General features: G+C 38.6%; 1 long non-coding RNA gene and 1 other non-coding gene across 2 annotated transcripts; both read right to left on the minus strand.

Annotated features, from left to right (window-relative positions):
• Positions 1–2,438: 2,438 nt before the first annotated feature.
• On the minus strand, positions 2,439–2,543 carry LOC125931129 (U6 spliceosomal RNA). The gene has a single exon (XR_007460385.1). It is a non-coding gene; the product is annotated as a U6 spliceosomal RNA (small nuclear RNA).
• Positions 2,544–11,879: 9,336 nt separating this feature from the next.
• Positions 11,880–21,876, minus strand: LOC125930820 (uncharacterized). The gene is made up of 2 exons (XR_007460262.1): positions 16,660–21,876; positions 11,880–14,309 (listed from the first exon to the last, which is right to left on the minus strand). It is a non-coding gene; the product is annotated as an uncharacterized LOC125930820 (long non-coding RNA).
• Between the last annotated feature and the right edge of the window lie 16 nt (positions 21,877–21,892).

Raw genomic sequence — 21,892 nt, forward strand, 5'->3', positions numbered from 1 at the left:
CAACCTCCAAAAAGTTACAGACATGTAGATATTTAATCACTGCCCTCTTGGCTTATACTTCTTTGTTCAAAGTAAAACCAAGAAGCAAAAGTGGCTACATATCCCCCTTTAACTAACAGAGAAATGAGTAGCTAACAAGTTGTTCTAGGAGGGCAGTTTTTACTGACTTGGTCTGACAGGCTAAAATGACAATAAACCCGATAGTTTATACTGTCTCTGGTTAGTCTTTCTAATCACCCTCACAGAGTAACTTGAGAGATAATTATACTTGACAAGTGGCTAAATGTGTAAATACGGTTTATTTATTGTACTTCTATTGTTTCCGACCTCCTTCTTTGATATTTCACTTCTCTTTTCTTTGTTTTTCAGATATACAATGTATTTCCCTTTCAGAATTAGAATATCAGTTTCTTAAAGAAAAACTGAGTTGGTAAGAGTAGAACATTTTCCCCTCAAATAGATATATTATTCTTTAGATATTCACAAGAAAACCATTTGCGAAAATTCTAAAACATCCAAGCATACAGTTTATAGTTTAGTATTTGTTAAACACGGAGGTAAATAAAATACTAGGGAACTCTAAGATACTCCACTTATATACTAAACTTTTTTCAAATGCCACTATTAAAGGATGTGCCAAAAAGTTATCTGTAGGAGGTTAGTTTTCAGTCAGGGAGGTTAGTTCAATGAACAGACACAAAGGATGGTTAAGTAGGACATGGGACAGAAACCATTTTAGCCCCTGAACCAAAATGAAGGAAAAAGTCTAAGACTGCAGTGGATAAAATGAAAACATAAGGGATGAGGGTGAACTGCCAACAGAAAAGGCCCAAGAGACTATGACCACCTCAAATCTAAGGGACAGGGCTGTGGTGGCAACTAACAGAGCATAGAGTAAACAACTGAATGTACTTTTTAAAAAGCCTAGATTTTATCTTTACAGAAGCAAACTCTGGAAAGACCCCATGTGGCAGTGTGGCTCAAACCCTGTCACAGGTGAGGAGGGAGTTTGTATGACAAACAGATTTCTTCCCTACAGTCAAAATGGACGCACTGAGCACAGGATTTGAGGCCATCAGACATTAAGATCATCAGCCCACGCCCTTCATGGGCTCCACACTCACAGTGCAAACTGTCCCACTCTAATCTGGCTTTCTCACAGATAAGCATGCAGGGAAGGCAATGCCTTGGTTGGCAGATCTGAATACGCTCGAGAAGTACAGCTTTTACTGGAAAAGAGTAAATTAACATTTTGGTTCAAACTTCGGTTTCTTATGAGGTTGGCATGAGTCTGTCATCCCTGGATTCTCAATCCCTCTAGGTATACTAATAAAATTGGGCTTCCAGCCTTTAATGCCAGGCAGATCCTGGAACATGGCAACCACACCACAGAATTGGCTCCCTGTCTATGGGCAGCCAGCCATCATTCTGACAGACTCCTGAAAAGACAACAGTGGTTACCTTGACCTTGAGACATACTTTTTCTTCACACTGTAACAGAAATGTTTCTGCATTCTGACTTCTAATGCATGCAACTTATAAACTGTTAGAATAAAGACAATACCTCAGGACGTATTTACAGGTTTGCTAGAAGAACCTCTAAAGCAACCATCTCTTTGGGCAGCACATAAAGTACTTTTGAGAAGGCTAATTCTTAGCCTTAGTTTAGATTGAATTGTTTCAGTTATGAATTACCTCATGTGGTGGGAAATGCTGGAGGATGAGGACCAAATAATATAGAATCCCCTGCGGACCTTGTCAAACACCTCTTCCTTACCCTCCACTGACGATCAGCCAATTAATCAACAGTAGGTTCTTGGACACTTCCGATGCACTAACACTGGAGATATGGCAGTTAGCAAAATTGTCCCCACATGACTGGAATCACTGTCTTGAGGAACCACTGTAACTGATGAGTCTACTTCCTTGCTTGGGCATGCTGGGGTAGGAAGAAGATTGAAAATGACTCATCCCAAGTGAGATTCGACTTTTCAAGTGAATTTTGTCAACACAATTACAGAGAATTTTGTTCCTGGCTTTAACTATTCAAAACACAAATCTGTTCTAGTCATCTGATGTAAGACTAAACAAAAGCATTCATTAATAAAAAGCAGAGAAGACATAATGCCAAAATTTTTGTATATTTTAGCACTTAATACATTTATCTTCTGCCAGGCAAATGGCATGCAACTTGTTTCTAACTCAAAGAAAGATAATGGAAAAAACTGTTTACAGGAGAACAGTCTTCAATAATTCACAGCTTGATGATCTAATGAAATTACTTTAAAATGTCAAATGCCAAAATGCTGTATCAAATCTCCTTTTGCATTTCAACTCTAAGTTAACATTTCGATGGAAAAGGAATTCAACATATAGTAACTGTTTTATGGAAGGCTCACCCACCTTTTACTAAGCCCAGTTAAGCATATTAATTATTTTTTAATACGGAACACTTCACAAATTCGTGTGTCATCCTTGCATGGTGGTCATGTCCATCTTCTTTGTATCATTCCAATTTTAGTGTATGCGTTACTCAAGTGAGCATAAATTTGGACGGATTGGCTATGGAAGAGCTCTTTTATAAAGAGGTTTTTAAAATATTTTTTATGTATACTTTTTAAAAAATCTATCACCCTAACAAGTTTTAAGTGTCTACACATAAGTTAAATAATCTACTCTAAGTACATGCCAAAAAATTATCTGTGTGTGTGTATATATATATATATATATATATATGTACAGCTTTTAAAACTAGGGGCTCAGTCAGTTGTGAGATGATGATGATGATGAATATGACTTATCCTTAAGAATCTTAGTTGTGAGATGATGATGATTAATATAAAAATTCTTAAGAATAAGTCATTTCATTTTTCTTTCATTTACAAGAACAATTTTTTTAAAGCATTAGGCTTCTTATGCATGCCTTTAGCACATTACAAAGCCTTAATTTATTGATGAATGAGGGACACTCTCTCTGTGGCTAAGGGACTCTAAGGGTATTGATCACTTTAGATTCTTCTACTTGTTCATAAACTTAAAAAAAAAAAAGAGGTGGGGAGGGCGTCTGGGTGGCTCAATTAAGTGTCCAACTCTTGATCTTGGCTCAGGTCATGATCTCACGGTAAGTTCGAGCCCCGTGTAGGGCTTTGCACTGTCAGTGTGGAGCCTGCTTGGGATCGTTCTTTCCCTCTCGCTCTCTCTCTCTACCCTTCCCCTGCTAGTGCTCTCTCTCCCTTTCAAAATAACTAAACTTAAAAAAAAAAAGATTCTTCTACTTGTTCAGGTCTCTCTTAGGACAGACAATTGCTCCACTTCCTGGTCTTCGACACGTGGCTCTTCTTCCTCCACCCTCTCTACCTAATTCTAGATACTTCCTTCAGCTTTCACCTAGGACTCCCAATTTCTCCCTACTATCTGCATATGGTCTTTTCTTGTAACAGAAGAAAATCAGAGCCATTTGCCTCATCCATGGGTCTTCCATCCCTCGTGTTTCACAGGAAAGTATCCTTCTATCCAAGGAGAGATGTCCCCCAACAAATGTGCCCTCCACACTCTGTTAAGTCCTCACATCATCAAGTATTACCCCCTATCATTCTTCTCCAATCTCTCCTTTGCATCTACGAGCACATTCATAGTTCCTTTGTATAATGACAACAAAAATGTTAAACCACTCTTACTTCAATCTGGTTGTCATTCTACCAACAACATTCCATCCCCTCAATTTTTTTAATGATAGTCTACTCTCTGTGCTACACTTTCCCATTCCTTTGTTATCTGTTACCTGGCTTCCCCTCTCTCTCTTCCAGCAAATCTGTCTCTCAAATGGATACTGAGAATTTCCCACTACTAAATGCAGTCTCTTCAACCCTTGACAGCACCTGGGATACCTGAATGAAATGCCTCCTTCTCCTGGAAACTCTCCCCTCCCATGGCTTCCCTGAGTTCTCCCGAATACCTCTACTTCTCTGGTCTCTGCCTTCTTCTCCGACCCATTTCCCCCCCGTCAATTCTAAATGCAGGTAATCTCAAGGTTCCATTCACGGTCTTACTTTTTCCTTCAACATCTGGGTGCTCTTGCTCAGTCACTGACTGAACATGTGACATCTGATTTGACAGTGACCGTAAGGATCTACTACAGACAGCAACTGTTTCTGAGGCATGATTTGAACCACCTGTGCTTCTGAAAACCGGTGTGTGTGTTAACAAGTCATTTGGCTGATGACACAAGCCCAGTGTGCTCAGTTTCCACACGGTGCATTTGTGAGTCGCTCCCTGAGGTGGGACACATATTATGTGCAATATGGTACTCCAAAGTGGGACTCAAAAAGATCTATGTCTCCTTCAAGACCGTCACAGGTTTTCTGGACTCCTCTCTGGAGCTCGCAATTTCCTGTACTTCAATTATAACCCTGCCTTGGCTATTGCCTGAGAGCACATATAACTCAACATGTTCAGAACAGAACTCACCAGTGTCCCATCAAACCCACCCCTTCTCCTGAAGTTCTATTTCCAACAGTAGCACCACCATCTTCTCTCGCAGGCTTACAACCCCAGTTCACCTTGCTGACTCTATGGCCCTGTTCGCCTGCACAACCAACCAGCTACCCAGACTGCCAATTCTTGCACTCAATTGTCTCCTACTTAACCTCTCCTCTTATTACAAGGAAACTATGCCAATTTGGGTCACCATTCTTTTCTCTCCCCCGCCAAAAATGGTCCTTTCCCTGGTTTGCTTGTCTCTAGATTCTATTTCAACCTGGTTTATTCTATTATTCTGACCCCACCACTTGTGCATACCTCTACTACTTCCTTTCTTCTCTTACTGTGGTCAACTTAACACCTCAGACTTGTCTGCCATGCATCGTATTTCCTTCATCTCCACTTGTGTGATTCTGCTCATGGTTCACCTCTTCTGTGGTGTCTAACTTTCCTACTCCCACAAGTTAAACCATTTCTTCTGAAGTAGCTTAGAATTGTATCTGTGCCTCTGAATAGTCCTTATTTTATTCTTCGAATTATAGTATTTTGCATAGGCCCTTTCTCTCTTTCCTCCCACTATATCCTAAGCTCACTGAAAACAGGGACTATTTATACACATTTTGATTCCCCACTGTACATACTGCTTACAGTAAGTGCCTTGCATTCAGGAGGTGTTCAGGTAGCCTCTACTAAGTGAAAAGTCATCTAAGGCACCGTTTTATGAATGTATCCCATGTCACATAGTGCTATTCCCTGCAGGCAACATCAACTCTCGGAATGAGATCCTGGATGCCCTTAGCATCTTCGAGTGTATCTAAAAAGCATCTTCAAATCAGGCAATCCTAATAACTAATCCCTAAGTTCTAGAACAGGTCCCTGGATGAACTGGGATATGCCAAAGTCAGCCTCCCAGTCTCATCAGAATAGAGACACCACAAAAGCAAGCTTCATTACTTGTGATATTATAATATCCCCAAACTTGTGAATATATGAATTGCCATGTTAGGAAAAAGGAGGAAATTTCAAAGTCCCACTTAATTTTCCATCTAGCAGATAGGAAAGCTTCATCCTTTCATTCAGAGCCCAATAGCTTACTAAATGGTAGACTAAAAACCTTAATAAAGCTTTCAAATGTGTTTTACACCTTTACAAACAGCAAATTTCTGGAAGCATCTAGCTTAACATGAATTATGTGAAAAACTCAGCGTTATTAGTACTATTAAAATATTTTCTTTATACTTAAGTATAAACATAGAAAAGAAAATGGGCAGAATTTTCAAAATTGGCTAACAATGACATTTTAATTTCAGCTGTAAATTTTGACTCTTTTTATTTTGTTTGGAGGTGGGGACAACTTTTACTTATAACAGGAATTCCTTGCTTTCTTTAAACACTGGAAGTAAGCCTTTGTAGGAAAGGATATTTCTGAAGTTTCTAAGAAACAAACTGGTATAATTTATGCCTTCAAATTTTCTCTCATAAATAACTAAATAATCTCTTTTTTTACTATTTGAAAATAAACCAAAACGTAGAATTTTAAAACCAAAGGTCATCAAGCCTTAATCTCCTTTTTGACAATGAAGAAAATGAGGTAGGTAACGGTTAAGGTGACCTGCTTAGGATCTTTCTGTGAACTGTCCTTCCCACTGTACCATTCTACCACTGATGCAGCAAAAGTACCTCCCAAAATTAATTTCAGGAGGAAAAGCATATTACTCCTATACCTTAAAAATTATCAAGTATTCTTCAGGGAAGATTTTAAAATTTTTGAAAAAGCAGAAGAATGTATGCTTTCATGTTCTAATATACTATCAAACCTTTCGGAGGAATCCCAGCTTATTAAAAATGTGACTTAATATTTGAATATATCTTTCGGGTTAGCAGATGCCTCTCATTTTCTGAAATTGTGGGATAGATGTGGTTAGCCTTAAGAGAATTCTGTTTACTGTCCTCTCCTCCCAAAGGCAAGGCCAAAGACATGAAGTGCCCGTTTATTACCTAAGCAGCTATCACACGTTTTTTTAAACTGTCCTGCCGTTCTGGTTTATGTACAGGCTGCAGTTCCCACTGTTTAGGAGTTTATAATATATAATCATTTCCTCCATATAAAAATATGCACTGCTTTTTGCTTGCTCTCATCCCTTTAGGTGGTGAAGGATGTTGATGGTGGTGTCCACACAGCGTTATGAGTGGGGGTGTTTCAACCAGGGGAATATTCACCCTTGAGGCCAAACAACTCTTTGTTGTGGGAGGCTGCCCTGTGCATTTAGGGTGTTTAGCTGCATTTTTGGCCTCTGCCCACTAAATACCAGCAGCATCCCTCCAACTGTCAACCAAAAAAGATCTGCAGACATTGCCAAATGTCCCGAAGACAAAATCTCCCTCAGTTGAAAAACTGCTATTGAGGGAGGGGTGTTCATTCCATATATGTTCTGATACTATTTTTAAGACATACCTTTCCCATGTAACCCCATGTTAGGATGATGGGTAGTAATTAATCTTTTCAGGCTTTCTCATACCCCATAATTGTTATTACTGCCTCTGTGCATATTATTTCGATATAATATTTAAAGAAACAGAGTATCTCACACAATCCACCAAACAAGAGCATTTACTAAGCACTTGCAGTATGGTCAGCAGTATGCTAACCACTGAAGACAAATAAAAGTCGTGAGCTCTAGGGGCGCCTGGGTGGCTCAGTCGGTTGGGCGTCCGACTTCAGCTCAGGTCACGATCTCGCGGTCCGTGGGTTCAAGCCCCGCGTTGGGCTCTGGGCTGATGGCTCAGAGCCTGGAGCCTGCTTCCGATTCTGTGTCTCCCTCTCTCTCTGCCCCTCCCCCGTTCATGCTGTCTCTCTCTGTCTCAAAAATAAATAAACGTTAAAAAAAAAATTAAAAAGTCATGAGCTCTATTCACAAAGATCTTTTATTACAGCTGAGGAAAGAAGACATGACCATGTGAAATAACCACCCATACTGTAGGACAAGATAGAACACAGAGTTAAACCACGGGAAACAAACTTCTCAGAGGAGAAATGATCAATGGAAGCACTCACGTTTCCAGAAATACTCTTATGGAGCTGATAAGATCAGAGCCTAACCTTTGAAGATGGGTGCATATCAAATAGGTAAAGAGAGGAGAAGGCAGGCCATACAGGGAGCCACATGGGCAAGGCTTGCTGGGGATAGCAATGAGGCTCTGTCTGAGGGCCAAGCAAGGCAGAGTTCACTCACAAGATGGTGGAGCATGAACACGTAGAACAGATCCACATTATGCAGGGCTCTGAAAGACAGGCAGAAAAATCCAGATTTGATGTGGTTGGTAGAAATTAAAGGGCATTTTGAGTACAGAGTGATATGGGAAGAGGTCAGGATATAAACTGAAAGATGGTTAACACAAGAGAGAAAAAAGTTAAACCATATAGCTCTATGTTGACAGAACCCTAGCATAATAACAATGACAAAGAAGAGAAAGAAATGGGCACCAAGGACATTTTGAAGGAAAAGCCTGTTGGACTTGGTTAATATCAGACCACCTCAAGTAGAAGGGAAATTAACCTTCGAGGGTCAAGTCTAGAGGACTAGAAAAACAAATGAAGCCTCTGCCTATCTATGCCATCTACCATATTCACAGACTTCAGAATCACCCACTTTAATGAATCTTAAGAGTTCGTCTTGGGGCACCTGGGTGGCTCAGTCGGTAAAACGTCTGACTTCGGCTCAGCTCATGAGCTCACAGTTGGTGGGTTCGTGCCCCGCACTGGGCTCTGTGCTAATAGCTCAGAGCCTGGAGGCTGCTTCCAATTCTGCGTCTTCCTCCACTCTGCCTCTCCTCCACTTGTGCTCTGTTTCTCTTTTGCTCTCTCTCTCTCAAAAATAAACATTAAAAAAAAAAAAAAAAAGAGTTCGTCTCCACTGGTTATTTTATTTAATCCCCTCATATGGATTAAGGACAGTTTATAAACGGAGGCATTAGAAGGAAAACTGTAAAACCTGATATACCAGCCACTGTGATATATGTTAAGACAATAAAGAATAGACATGAGGCAACGCATCCATAATCTGGAAAGGGCTCTAATTGAAGGTGTCAGTTGTCTGAACTCCCTTGGGCTTTCTTCACTTGAGGATAAATATATACTCTTGGAAGAAGGGGTCACTGAGCCATCCTGCTTCCTTGGTCCTTTTTTTAAAAACCCTTGATTTCCCGGTAAGGATAAAATAAAACTAATGAAAATTCAATTAGAAAAAAATGTAACAACCTTTTACCTCTTGACCTTCATCATGGGTTGCAGTCCTAAGCCACACTCTTAAGGAAATATTAAATTTTCCAGTTGACTTTAGCTCCATCTACCTCAGCCATCTCATCTTGCTCCCAATTAAATTAAGGAAAAAACTTATCCCTCCTCTGGGTTTTCCTCTTCTCATCCATTGATGGTAAGGGAAATACGAACATCAGACAGCTGATGATATGAATGTTAAATGTATTTTTATTTTTAATTATTATTATTATTTTTTATTTTAGGGGGGAGGAGACAGAGAGAATCTTTTTTTTTTTTAAGTTTTTATTTTAATTCCAGTTAGTTAACATACAGTGTTACATTGGTTCAAGTATACAATACAGTGATACAACAACTCCAACATCACTCAGTGCTCATCCCAACTGTACTCCTTAACCCCCGTCACTTGTTTAAGAGCCCCCCACATACCTCGCCCCTCTATAATTAAGATTCTCTTTCTTGGTTTGTCTCTCCTTCTCTGAGAGAGAGAATCTTAAGGAGGCTCCATGCTCAGTGTGGAGATCAGGGCTCAATCTCACAACCCTGGAATCACGACCTGAGCCAAAATCAAGAGGTGGACACTCAGGGGCCCCTGGGTGGCTCAGTTGGTTGGACGTCCAAATTTGGCTCAGGTCATGATCTCATGATTCGGGAGTTTGAGCCCCGTGTCGGGTTCTGTGCTGACAGTTCAGAGCCTAAAGCCTGTTTTGGATTCTGTGCATCCCACCCCCCTCAAATAAATAAACATTAAAAAAAAAAAAAAGAGTTGGACACTCAATTGATTGAGCCACCCAGGTGCCCTAAATGTTAAACCTATTAACGCTAGATAGTTTTGGACCTATCTATGGATCAATTTATAACACAGACTTTTACTGTTTTTTGCTTCTTACGAATTGATGTTAACGGTGCCTTCCTGTAACGCAGGCCTTCTGAACCTCAGCACTATCAACATTTTGCATTTTCTTTGCAGTAGGGAGCTGTCCTGTGCCCTGTAGGATATTCATCCATGACATTCACTTATTGGATGCCAGTAGCAACATCCTTCCCCAGCTATGACAAAGAGATTGCCAAATATCCCCTGAGAGGTAAAACCGCTACCAGTTGATGACCACTGCTATAATGTGATCTTGGAAGACAAATACTGGTCAAGCAGTGCTCGTATAAATAACTCCTGTTCAAAGACAAAACAAACGAGTAGGAATAACTGAAAGTCTATGATTTCTTTAACTTGAAAAAACATATGGCCCTTTCTCTTGACTCAAGGGTTCTTGGAGCCCCAGTGGAAGAAAACTGGTCAAATAACCAGTGCCCCCAAAGTAGGCACACACAGAGTGGCATGGCCAGACCTGTGTTGGAAGCGGATTCGTGAAGCTGCCTAACCACTGGCATAATACCATGTTGCCACTTCTAGGCATTAGCTCGTGAGTTAATTATACTTAAGGTGTCTTCTAGCCATCATGAAGCCAAGCAGCATTTCTGTTCAATTGGTTTAAAATAAAAATTCATTTTCTGTAATGATGTTCCAACTTTTCAATCTGAAGAGCATGACTTTTCCACCAAAATGAGTAAGCTCCAGACATCACTGTGGCTAGGAAGTGATTATGCTCATCCATGCTACCTACTCTTCATGAACATCTTCAGTGTTCTCAAGTTGAAACTCCTCCAACTTTCTATGACTAAAAACTACTGTTAAGTGTTGGCATACAATTTTAAACCTGTTCGGGTAACACATATATATATGGCTTTGAAACACTTAAACTTCAAAATGATTTAAGAATTATCCTAAAGCTGGGTTTTCAGGACAAACACGGTTTTTGCTTCTTCAAGACTCAGACCTTAGCTAGAACAACAAAGAATCAAATGTCAATTAATTTTCTTCACCATCTGAAACCAGGGCAAAAATCCAGTCTTTCCTAGACTGGGACTTTCTTCCCCCACACCATGCCTCAGATTCTCTGAAATATGAACTAAGAACCAGTGTTTGCATGCTGGTGTGGGGCACCACACCAAAAACCTCACACAGAACCAGTGCTGTGATGACCACCATGGGCCCTTGGAAATGGAGGTTATGAGGAAGCCCTGGGTGAAGACACACAGGAAGTAGTGAGGACAAACACTCAGAGGCAATTCCCTGGTGCAAGACAGACCACAGGCACTCCTTATAGGCTCCCAGAGTCCAGAACCCCTGTCCCAAGAAGCCAAACGTGTAAAGAATCTCATGAGGGCCCTGTTCATTTACGATAAAATCTCTTTCTGGAGCTAGCTTTGGTGGGCTTCTATCATTTCCATTCCTAACACTAAGCCTGCTGGCCGTATCATGAACTACTGCCTGGTTCTCATCTCCTGGTGATAAAATGTCATTTAAAAATCTATCTTCTTGTAAGGAGGAGAGGAATGAAATTCTGGGGTTGGATAGTGGTGATGGCTCACCAACAGTGTGGCTGTATTTAATACCACTGAATTGTGCACTTGAAAATGGTTAAAATGGTAACTTTTATGTTATATATATTTTACTAAAAAAAAAAAAAGGTTAAAAAAACACTATCTTCTTGAGAAAGGTATGATTACAATTTCCTATCTATAGAAACTTCTAATGCTCAACATTAAGTAAAACCAGAGAGTTGGAGATTTTCTCCTTACAAAATATATATAAAACATCTTTCAAACTCCCCCTAATTTAGCAATGTATTTTGAGAATGTATCTAGGGTGTTTAAAATGCCCCTTTGAGGCACCTAGCTGGCTCAGTCAGTGGAACACATGACTCTTAATCTCGAGGTTGTGGGTTTGAACCCCACATTGGGTGTAGATTACTTAAAAATAAAATCTTTACAAAAATAAAATAAAACAAAATAAAATGCAATAAAATGTTCCTTTAAAAAAGTAAACAGTTGTATGGCATGCCTGGATGGCTCCAACAGTTAAGTGTCCGACTCTGCTCAGGTCATGACCTCAAGGTTCATGAGTTGGACCCCTGCACCTAGCTCTCCGCTATCACTTTTCTTTTCTTTTCATCATGAAGTCTGCTTCGGATCCTCTGTCTCCCTCTCTCCACCCTTCCCCTGCATGCACAGGCATGCGCACTCTCTCTCAAAAATAAATAAACATTTTTTTTTTAATTATGTAAAAAAAAGTAATGCTATTAATGAAAACCAACAGTAACTTTAAAACATGTGGAACTTGGGGCGCCTGAGTGGCTTGGTCGGTTAAGCATCCGACTTCAGCTCAGGTCATGATCTCGCGATTCATGAGTTCGGGCCCCACGTCAGGCTCAGTGCTGACAGCTTGGAGCCTGGAGCTTGCTTCCAGATTGTGTCTCCCTCTCTCTCTGCCCCTACCCTGCTCATGCTCTGTGTCTCAAAAATAAATAAATGTTAAAAAAAAAAATGTGGAACAGACCAAAAACTCTTATTTGCATGTCAAGTATAACAACTCTTTTATCTCCCTTTTTCTACAATAAGACCAAAACCTGGGGGCGCCTGGGTGGCTCAGTCGGTTAAGCGTCCGACTTCGGCTCAGGTCATGATCTCACGGTCCATGAGTTTGAGCCCCGCGTCGGGCTCTGTGCTGACAGCTCATAGCCTGGAGCCTGTTTCAGATTCTGTGTCTCCCTCTCTCTGACCCTCCCCCATTCATGCTCTGTCTCTCTCTGTCTCAAAAAAAAATAAACGTTAAAAAAAAAAAAATTTTTTTTTTAAATAAAAAAAAAAAAGACCAAAACCTGATGAGTACAAGATGAATTTTCCTTATGTTTCCCACATGAAAAGAACAAACAAATCTATGTTTGTTGAGGTTTGGGGTAACAGGTGAACAATTTAAGATAAACCATACTGAAGTTATAGTTTTTACCAATTTTGGATCCAAACTCATTTTAATTCTTTCTTACTCTCTTGCAGTTTTAGGTGGGCTTTTTTTCTTCTTCTATTTTCTCCTTTAACTTCATTTTTTTCTTTCTGTCTTTTCTAGGGTTACTCTCTCAGAACCAGGAGTTCTTTGCCATACTAATTTTGACCTCATGATATTTTAAAACTTTAAGAAATAATTTCTTTAATTTGGTCTCTTCTGGGTTTTTTTGGTCATTCTCTACTTTATTTACATCTATACATTCAGAACTTTCTTCTTCTTATACATTTGTCTTCTCAGTTTTCATTACTTTATTCTCGATCTAAACTCCCTGCCTGCCCTTCACTACTAGCATCTCAACCTCTCAACCTTTCCCTCCATAATCTCTAAATTTAAAGAGCGAAATTTTATACCTAACCAAAACATAATGCAATAGATTTTGTTTCTTTAAAAGACATGACTGAAGGCCTTCTCTCCTCTAGCATGGATAGCCAAATCATATAACCAAGCTAACATTTTGTCAACTATAATTCTCTAAATAGCAGGAATAGTCAGTGTTCATCATAACTGTAGTTCAGAAGGATTACAGTAAAGTATAAATCTTGAAATATTTTCTCAATAATCACTAAAGTATTAAATTATGAGTTTTTATGTTATGAGTTTTAGTGTTAAGTGTATCTGTCATATCTGAATTCTTTGAAAATGGGTCTTAATGGTCAGAAGAGATGACAACTTTCTATTAACTAGGTTTCCTTATTAACTGGAGTGCTTGATTCCTCAATTATGCAAGTTAACAAAAAGACTTCCCTACAAATGTCAAACAATTACAAAAATTAGAAATCTCATATGGTATTTTTCTTTTTCTGTGATAAGTAGAATTTCTTGCCATACCTCAATATACAGAGTGCTCACTAAATCAGATGAGGAGAAATGCAGAAGGAATCAAAATGTCAGTTTTTGTATTGTTGTGGGCAGCACCAGAAACTTGGGAGTCTTAAGCATATGCTATCAATTCTCAGATTTCTATAGCAGCATCTCAGAGAACACCCAAGAAAAGAAGGGCTTTCATTTGTTTTTGCCTGTACTGGTCATAATTTTCATACTCTTTGTAATGATTTGTGATGCTTTTGAATGCTCTGTTCCCTAATGTTGAGCTGACCAAATAGTCTGGTAGAAATGTATACAGACATGTCTGAAACAAATGATCCACATTAAGTACCTTCTAGAAAGTAAATGCTCTTTAAAATAATTTACTACTGATTGGACAGGTGTTCTGTCTGGCAAACACTAGGTTTGTAAATTCTGTTTATTTTCTCCTATTATTTGCTTTTTATTTTAATCATCTATGGAGTGAAATTCCATGTTCAACTTTCCAAATGGTCTGAATCTCTCTGAAAATGTTATGCTTTGGAATGAAGCTCTTCATGTAATTTCTCAAGTATTTTGAGGTTGGGTGGTTAGATGAACAACCAGAACATAATCCATTTTCAGCTGGTAGGATAGTCAAATAAACAAAAATATGTTTCTGAATGAAAGACATTCAAAGGAATACATATTACTGCATATTTTCAGTATGATTATGTAACAAAACGCCACTTCAAAGCTAACTTTTCGTTTGGATTACATGTGCAAAAAGGTCAGGGCTATGTTTTCTGTAGGAATTTTTACTTTTGCTTACTTGGAAGCAGTGAAGTTCTTGCTATTTAGGGGCCTCTGTAAAGATAAAAACACATAAAGAAACATTTAATAATAAATATCTGTGTTTTAAACACAGCATTCTTTTTACTCTAAGTATCTCTTGACTGTAAACTACACCTTTAAGACTGTCTTTAATAAAAATATATTTCAACAGAAACTTGATGTTTGGATAATCTATACAATAACTTTAAAACTTTTTCATAAATTTTTAAATAAATCGGCTGTCGACATGGATGAACTCTCAACCATGTCCTGTAATCAATGTTATAACAGCCCAGGAAAACAGGTAAAAAAGTTCCAAGGTTTTCTAAATTTTTCTAGGCTTTCTGAAATGTTTCATCTCCAGATGTCTCAATACTTACAAGTTTTGAGTCTAACAATTTTGGCTAGTTCTAAATATAAAACTAATTAATAAATACAATTTGGTTTCATTCACACAGAACAGGCCAGGCCGCCTGTCCTGGACTATTTGTTAGGTGATGAGGGTCCCCATGAACAGATCCACGATTTCCCTCCCGCCCACCCTCACTAGGCCTCTTAGGTCGTCCTTAAGCCTTTCCTAAAATCAAAGAAGCAAATACACTGCAAGTGTAGTTTGAACTTCATTTCCTTCCACTCTTTCCCCAGCCATTAGACTGCACAGAAACAACACAAAGACCAAATGCATTATGTAACAGGACTGCCATTGAGTTGAAAGGTAAGGATATATTTATTTATTTATACTCCAGAATAGCTTTGGATCTTCTAATCTTAAGAACAAAACACATGTGGTCCAACACAGAACATAATGGCTGAGACCTAGTACCATTAATTAATTCGCAACAGAAAGGAAAAGAATGATTCCTGACCTCAAATTTTTGATGATGAGGAAACCAAAGGTTCCTTGAAACCCTCAGTTTGGACTAAGGTCACTGGATATTATTAGCCCTAGCAGGGCTACAAAGAGAAACCAGGAAGTGCTGAGTCATCAAGAGCATAAGTGACGTCCTCGTCAGCACTTCTGGTGCCAGGTTCAGAGGTGAGTGTACTTCCTTTGACCTGCCACTCTTCCTTTCCTCACTGGTCCAGCGTAGGCAATGGAGAACGGACTGCTACCAAGCTGAGGACCAGCATGAACCCTAACAAATAACTCTATTTCAGTCCCAATTCCATGAGCACTGTCTCTACATATGACTATTAAAACAAATTGTTATAATTTTTAAAATTAAATTAAAAAATATATGACACTTAATATCTGCCAAATGAAGCAATTATACCACTAGTTTCTGGTAATAGAAGACAGTTTCCACCTCAAATAATCAGTATGCCTTTGTCAGCATGCAGTTTATGTGCATTTAATTCCCAAACAGGCATTATCAAAATAGTCCTATCCAAATTATCTTTGCATGACTAAAATACTTACAGTACTAGATAGAAAACCCTATGATGGGGGAAATAACACCTGGAGTCAAGGTGACCTTGAACTGGTCATTTACATTTTCTGTGTCTGTTTCATTACCTATAAAATAGGAATAACAAGTCCTCCCAGCTGTGAGAATAATTACATTTATAGCACCTAAGTAGATAACTGCCATGCAAAAAGGAATGACACATTCATTATTTAAAAACAACACAAAAACCAAACTCTGGTCTCAGGCTCTAATGCACTTCATTGGACACTTTCAATAATTTCGCTGGATTTTAATATTTATGTTGTCACCAGATTAGAGTCCACACAAGAAGAAAATCTCAGAACACTAATAGTAGTACATGGACAGTTCAACAGTATTGGGCTATGTAAAAGTGTATTTTTAAAAAGGCAATTACATATGAGAAACATCACAATACTTTATTGAAGAAAGAGACAGTTTGAAGTGACATCAATAATTAGTACTCAGCATTTCTCTGCAGAATCCCTATAGGTCTCTAAAAACCTATTCAGATTAAATAAACTTTTCCACGGGGTGCCTGGGTGGCTCAGCTGGTTAAGCATCCGACTTTGGCTCAGGTCCTGATCTCACGGTTTGTGAGTTCTAGCCCCACATCAAGCTCTGTGCTGACGGTTCAGAGCCTGGAGCCTGCTTCGGATTCTGTGTCTCCTTCTCTCTCTGCCCCTCCCCCAATTTGTCCTCTGTCTCTCTCTGTCTCTCAAAACTAAATAAATGTAAAAAAAATTTTTTTTAAATCAACTTTTCCTCAATCACTGGCAATTAATTTTTAAAATCATCTAATATTAAAATTTTGGTAACTGAAAAAAACAAAAACAGCAAGCATTACTGTTTGTAATATTTTATTTCATTGTAATAAATTATTCAGTTATGTTATGGAACAAATAAGCATTGTGAGCTAGCCAGGGATTCAAGTACATTTACCAAGTTGTACCTACTAGAAATCTTGGGGTGCCAAATCCAGATGTAGTAGCTGCCTTTGGACAATCATCTTTTCAGTCCCTTTGCCATCCTTGTATGCTTAGATAATGCAGATGTGACTGAAGAGATTTATATTCTTCTGACTGTGTGTGAAAACAAAACAGGAAGACTGCCTCTTGGCCTTAATTCCCAAAAGGAAGAACAGACCAAGGCGACTTCATTAAATCTTGAGATTAAATGTGGAAATGATTTTAGCACCCAAAGATGACATAAGATGGAAAAGAACTCAAGATGACAACATAACTCTACCAAACAGCTAACATTTGCTGAACAATTCTCATGTCCTCTGTGCTTATATCCTAACTAGTACCTGATATAATGTCTGCCTAGGGCTTATTACCCATAGGAAAACTAGGCAGACTGGATAGAGTCCCGCTGGACTTAATCATTTTGTCCAAGAGAATAAGAGCTGCACATAATATTAGAATTTCAAGGGGACTTTGTTGAGTTCAGCCACACATTCCATGAACAAAACCCTCCCTCAAAACATTACAAGTAGTTGAGTAGTGATACCAAGGAGAAGAGGAAGAGGCAGTGAGGTATCTAAATATTTGCCAAGTGTCAAAAACATAACAGGAACCTAAATTTAGAAACATCATTTAATATGTGTGCTAATTTTACAAATGAAAAAGCTGAAGCTTAGAGGTGAGAGAAGTATAATGTGGTCAAGTCATACTGTCACATGGTAGAATGAGAATGTGAGCCCACATTTGACCTCAACTCTAAGGTTATCAATAACATCCAAGGGTCAATTAATAATAACATGGTTGGGTGCACTTGGGTGGCTCAGTTGGTTGAGTGATGGAGTCTTGACTTCCACTCAGGTCATAATCTCGCAGTTTTGTGGTTTCGAGCCCCACATCACAGAGCCTGCTTGGGATTCTCTCTCTCCCTCTCTCTGGGCCCTTCCCCTGCCCATGTTCTCTCTCTCAAAATAAATATAAAAAACTAAAAAAAAAATAACATTGTTGTATTTCCAAGACTGCATGTATACCCTCACACTTTTTATTTAAAACTTTGCGTTCAAACTTTTTAGGATGCCAACATAGCACCTTGCCCAAGAACACCATATACTACATTGCTGAACTGTGGTTCATGCTGAATGCATCCATGGATTACCCTACAAACAAAGCTCCTGCTCAATCATTCACAGTAACATATGTATAAAGTTGATGTCAACCCACAATCAGCAGAATATATTTTCAACTGTCATACTAGCTGTGTGATCAGACCTGGTATCTCAGAAGCAAAGTAGACACATGTGACATAATTGGTAATTGTCTAGAGCTAGGGCTGCAGGCTTCCAACAATAAGCAATTTTCTTCCATGCAAGTTTCCACTAAATTCCCAACCGTTGTCAGTATACACATGCTCTAAAAACTTTTTTAGCCATTCAATAGCGGCCAGGAAAGCATGTGCAATTCATAGTCATTTATGATTTGGGGTTTTCTCTTTATATAAAAATGGAATAATTTTTTGAGGACCTCAAAGTCCTTCAAATCACATTAGGGTAATATCCTACCCCTGCCACAATCAGTTTACTGCAATTGCTGATTTAAAAAAAAACAAACGTGAAAGGGGGACAGAAGTGAAAATCAAGGCTGTAGAATATTAGGGAGAGAAAGAGAAAGAAAATCAATCCTATAAAACACCGCTTGCCTCAAAAAAAAAAAAAAAAAAAGTTGCACCAAAGCTTTCTCCATTCGAGCAGTTGGTTTTGTTCCCTGACTGCTCCCCCACATATCTAAGTGCAGTGAGTACATTCCCAACTCCTACTGCCAAGTTAAAATGAAAACGTTCTCAGTCTAGAAATGATTGAGGTGGTTTTCTTTAATCAAATTAGAGCAGCCAAATGTTCCTTTCAAAGGTAACTGTCTACTCTGCAGCTGTATGCAAACTACCACATCAAATGTGAAGGAAAAAATAGCGATAGAATTGTGTCCTTACAGTACAGTGCTGGCTGCAGAGATGGAGAAACAAAAGCATCAGTACAGCTAAGAATTACATTCACAGTGAGCTTCCAGAAATATGCTGACTTCACAAACTGTGAACAATGTACTGAAACTTCCAGTATATAATTAGCTATTTTGGGGAGGGGAGGACTGTGGGGGGAAATTCCCCCTTAAAAACAGCTAAGCAGCAATAGATACCTTGAGTCATTTACCCTAGAGACCAAAGCCTCAATGAGAAACATTAAAAGACTGGCTGAGACTTCATGCACAAAAAAAAAATCTCATACTTTGCTTTTTCACTTCCTGTCTCCATCAGAAACACACCACAGTGAGTAATCTTGAATATCCAACAAGCTTCAATTAAGCTTGTAATGATTCATTTACATGCAGAATTTATTCTTTTAAATCATCAGACATGGGAAATTCCTACAAAGAATTAATTCATAGTGGGCTTATCTTTTCAGTTTGTTTCTCTTAAGAAAAATCAATTGACTAACATTCCCAATAATGATGTCAAATTAGTTATTGCTTGTTATGGGTTTACACTAGCTGTTGGGATGCTATATGAAAACCTAGAAATAACAATGATGGTAGATAACCAGGTGCCATTAGCAGACTGTGAAAATGTTTCCTCTACATTCATGGCTCTTTTCCAGGTGATTAGACTGTTGCTAAAATTACGGAATGTCACAAAAATATAGGAGAAGTCTATCTCACATGAACTCCATATGTCTCCAGAGCACGTTCTTCAACTTTGTTTGCTCCTGGTGAAATCTGCGGGCTCCTTCCTTGAGTCACACTACTTTCAACATATCCAAATGTAAAGACTGCTACATTAATAAAACTTCCTGAAGGTTATAAGCAATTCTCAGGCCACTACGTTTAGCTCCATCCTTCTGCTCCCACTCAGGAAAGCAAACTAAACTGTAAGAAATAATGATATTTTAATTATTTAAAAATTTATTTTCAGAAACATATCAGATGGACTTCCCGTTCAAAATGGCAGACCCATCACAAACATCTGCCTCTAGTCTTTAAGATACTACCGAAGTAAAAGAAAGAAAACCTATAAGTAAAGAAAGGTATCATCAAAAAATTGAGAGTTGAGTAGATTTTCTGGATAACCAAAAATAAATAGAAGCAAGTTAACGGAGGAAATTGACAGAGAAAGTCACCAAAAAGACAGTGGTCTCCAAAGTGGCAAATGTGTAATTCAGGAACCATATTAAGAAAATATATTCTAATTATAAGAACAGTTATTTTTTAACATAGGTAAATGTATATGGATATAATTTCTCTAAGTCAGTGAGTATCAGTGGCATGCTCAAATATTTTTACTGAAGGGAAGGCCACTGCCTTGGAATAAGCTATGAGGGCACTGTGGAGGAAGCAGGAGCTGGACTGAGCCAGCAGGTATGGTGGAGAAAGGGAGAAAGAAACGCAGCCCAAGCAGGGGAGTCAACTGAAGGTCTGTACCAGGTAACTGCAGTGGTCAGCATCCCCAGAACACAGATATTGGGATAAAACCTTTCTTATTATGGCATTTGGGGGATCTAATCCTGACAGCCAGTTTTCCCATTCACTCAAAAGTAAAGCCAGATAAAAGATACTCTCCCCCCAAGAGTCCCTACTCCAAATGAGCCTCCCAGAAATTCTACTCAGAAATGAGATCAAGAAAGGAGAAAAAAGTCTTATTTAACAACCATACCAGATACCCAGTTTTTATAAAAACTAATGGATATACAAGGCAGTAAGAGAGCAAGAGGGTTCAGACTTACCTGTCACAAACAGCTAGGAACTGGCCAAATATATGAAATAACTGTTCTCAGATACCGGACTACAGGTAGTACAGAACTGTGATCCCTGAGAGAAGAGAAGTAATGAGGGGAGCCCCAAACTGTCCTGTTGGCTTTCTGTGTGGAGGCAGTTTCCAGACCTCCAGACAGGCACAGGGAGGAGGAACTCAATCACTTAGTTGGACTATATCACTTAGTTGAGCAGGAAGAGATCAGAGCTAAGAAGACAAGGAGAGTGAGGTGACTAAAATTCGTAAGACAGAGCAAAACAAAAAACCACCCAAAAAAAGAGCTTCAGAAATCTACAGAAATCTTCAGAAATCTACAATCTATTGAATCCTACACATGTGGAACTGCAGAAGACCAGGCAAAAACTGCTTCTGAGGAAAGAACAACTACCAGAAAATTGTAAACTGAATGATTCCTAGAGCTCACAAAGGGAAGACATCTTTTTAGTTCCCACCAGCCAGAGAGGAATGAATGGTCCTACATTAGACCTAAAGTAAAGCCTATACTAGATGCCCTCCTCATTAAAAGAAAAAAACCGGGGGTGCCTGGGTGGCTCAGTTGATTAAACTTCCAACTCTTGATTTTGGCTCAGGTCATGATCTCGTGGTTTGGGGGATCGAGCCCCATGTGAGACTCTGCACTATCAGTGTTTGGGATTCTCTCTCCCCCCTTCGGCCCCTCCTACACTCATGTGTGTATGTAGGTATGTATGCTTTTTCTCTCTCTCTTTCCCTCTCAAAAATAAATAAATAAACTTTAAAAACAAACAAACCAAAATAAAGTAAAATTAAACCTTGGAAGGATCAAATTGAACCACAAGCCCCTCAAAACAAAGTCCAACACTCTTTAAAAGAATAGAACAAAATCCAGCGGTCAACAATGTAACATTCATAATGTCTGGCATCCAATAAAAAAGTATTAAACATGCAGACATAAAGGAAAATGTAGCAGATTACCAGGAGAAAATTCAGCCAATATAAACAGACCCAGAAAAGACAAAGATTATATAATAGTAAAGACATTAAGCAACTATTATAATAAATGTAATAAATATGCTCAAAGACCTAAAGGAAAACATGAACATAATGAGGGAGGAAATGGAAAATTATTTTAAAAAGAATCAAATGTAAATGTACCAAGATAAACTACCTGGAGCAAAAGAAGTCTTAATAAATTTAAAAAGGATTAAAAGCATATAGAGTTGTTTTCTGATCACAACAGAATTTAATTAGACAGAAAGGTATCTGAAAAATCCTATACATTTTGGAATGTTTGAAAATTAAAAGACACAAATCTAAGTAACCCATGGCTCAAAGAAGAATCACCAAAAGGTTAAAATATTTTGAACTGAATGAAAACAGAACCACAATATACTAAAATGTGTGGGAAGCAAATAAAACAACATAAATGCTTACATTAGAAAAGAAGAAAAT

Source organism: Panthera uncia, chromosome A2 (assembly GCF_023721935.1).
Source record: "Panthera uncia isolate 11264 chromosome A2, Puncia_PCG_1.0, whole genome shotgun sequence".
NCBI lineage: Eukaryota > Metazoa > Chordata > Mammalia > Carnivora > Felidae > Panthera > Panthera uncia.